This window comes from Dipodomys spectabilis, unplaced genomic scaffold (assembly GCF_019054845.1).
Source record: "Dipodomys spectabilis isolate Male_0828 unplaced genomic scaffold, ASM1905484v1 ptg000027l, whole genome shotgun sequence".
Classification (NCBI taxonomy): Eukaryota; Metazoa; Chordata; class Mammalia; order Rodentia; family Heteromyidae; genus Dipodomys; species Dipodomys spectabilis.
Genome location: NW_024870704.1, coordinates 46,617 through 49,399, shown reverse-complemented (window position 1 = coordinate 49,399; position 2,783 = coordinate 46,617).

The following is a 2,783-nucleotide window of genomic DNA, read 5'->3' as shown; positions in this document are numbered from 1 at the left end:
TCTCCTACTCTATACAAATGTCTACTTATTTGCATACTACTTTCAACTTATGAATGGATGACTGCTGTGTGCCCTTCCCCCACACCTCCACCTGTGAGTCCAACTCAGGTTCTGGGAACGGCCTTACTCCTTAGTGGCTCACAGGCTGGTGGGCTCACATGGACCCATTCGTCAATGGGGTCTGCTGGTCCCCAAGTTCAGATCCCAGCAGTGCCAAAATATTCATCCTGATGTCAGAAGCCAATTGTTGCACCTGTGTTCCTTTCCTGTGCGTCCTGGGTCTCAGCTAGGATGAAGAATGCATGGGCCACACTGTGGCCATGGGAATAGGTTGTTATCCTGTGAGGCCAGTTATACCTGTCATCATATACTGAAGAAAATACACAATACATCCATGAATAGCATACAAAATAAAATGACTACACTAAATGCACAATGCAGTCCACACACGGATTTGAATATACATCCCATGTTTAAATGATGCATTCAGGACAATTGTGGCCTCCCTGGTGCTTGATCTCTGTTCCTGGGAACCGACCAGCTCTTTAGTGGCTCACAATCTGGTGTGATCATGTGGACCCATTGGGCAGTTGGGCCTTCTAGGCCCAAAGTTCAAATCCCAGCACTGCCAAAATTCACCCTGATGTGAGAAGCCAGTCATTGCTCCAGTTTTCCTATGCTGTGCAAGTCCTGCGTCTTAGCTAGGATGGAGAATGCATAGGCAACTCTCTACTCATGTGAATAGGTTGTCATCCAGGTTACCACAGTTATATCTGTCATCCTATACTCAAGAAAATACACAATACATCAATGAATAAGACAAAAAATAAAGAGAATGACTACACAGAATGCAAGATGCTGCCCATCCATGTATGGAAATATAGATCCTGTGTTTAAATGATGAATTTATGACTATATTGGCCACCACCAGGGCTTCATTTCAGGTCCTAGGAACTGCCTACCTCCTTAGTGCCTCACAGGTTGGTGTGTTCACCATGACCCATTCACCAATTGGGCCTGCTAGGCCTTGAGTTCAAATCCCAGCACTGCCAAAAGATTCATCTTGATTTGAGAAGCCAATCGATCCACCTGTTTTCCTCTCCTGTGAAAGTCCTGGGTCTCAGCGAGGATGGAGTATTCTATATAGACAACTCTATAGACATTCGAATAGGTTGTTATCCATGTCAGCATAGTTATATCTATCACCATACTCAATAAAATACGCAATACATCCATGAATAAGACACAAAATAGAAAGAATAACTACACTGAATGCAAGATGCATACCACACTTGTAGGTAAAGGGAGATCCTATGTTTAAAAAAGTCGTGCTTGTTATTTTGTCCACTGCTGGGGCTTCAAATCAGGCCTTGATCCAGACCTGACATTCTAGTCTTCAAGGATGGTGAGATTTCCCTTACCCCAAAGTGCAACAATGCTACCCAGACCTCAGTTCAAATCCCAGCACTGACAAAAGATTCATTCTCTTGTCTGAAGCCAGTCGTTAAACATGTTTTCCTCTCCTGTGTAAGTCCTGGTCTTCCACTAGGATGTAGAATGCATAGGCAACCCTATAACTATAGGAACAGGTTGTCATCCATGTCAGCACAGTTATACCTGTCACCATACTCAGTAAAATACACAATAACTCCATGAATTAGACACAAATTAAGGAGAAGTGCACCGAATGCAAGATGCTGTCCACACATGTACGTAAATATAGATCCTATGCTTAAATTATGAATTTATGACTATCTGGACCTCCCTGGGACTCGATGTCAGGTCCTGGGAATTGCATATCTCCTTCGTTGCTCACAGGCTGGTGTCCTCACCTTGACCCTTTCCTCAATTGGGCCTGATAGGCTCTGAGTTCAAATACCAACACTGCCAAAAGATGAATCCTGATGTGAGAAGCCCATCGATTCACCTTTTTTCCTGTCCTGTGAAAGTCCTGGGTCTCAGCTTGGATGGAGAATGCATAGGAAACCCTATAGCCAGGGCAATAGGTTGTTATATCTGTTACCTTACTCAGTAAAATACACAATACTTACATAAGACAGAAAAGCAGGACAAAAAGTACTCCAAAGGCAAGATGCTGTCCATACATATATGTAAATATAGATCCTATGTTTAAATTATTAATTTATGACTATCGTAGCACATCCTGGGGATCAATGTCAGATCCTGGGAATGGCCTAACTCCGTTGTTGCTCACAGGCTGCTGTGATCACCTTGAACTATTCACCAATTGGTCCTGCTAAGACCTAAGTTCAGATTCCAGCACTTCCAACAATTGGATCATGCAGTAAGAAGCCAAGTGTTAAACTTTTTTTCCTTTTCTCTGAGAGTCCTGGTGTCAGGCATGATGGAGAACACGTCTACAAATTTAGATTACATGTAATAGGATGTCATCAATGTAATAAAGGGAATGGGTGTCATCATAGTAAAATCAATGGTAAATAAATGAATAAAACAAAAAGTACATACACCAAACATGTATGGACTGAACATCCATAGGTAAGTACAAATCCTGTATTTACAATGTATATAAAAAGTATGTTTTCCAAGGCTTGGGCTTGAATTTTGCCTTAGAGTACAGGCCTGACTTCCTTATGTTCAAGTACAGTGAGCTTCCACTTCTTCCACAGTGCTGCAGATTTACCCAGAGTTCAAATCCAAAGCCTGGCAGAATAAAGGGGGTGAATTGCAAGCCAGGGAGCCAATCTCTTTCAATTATTTTTTGCTCAGCAGGGAGCTTGAACTCAGGTTGTGGTAACTCTGCC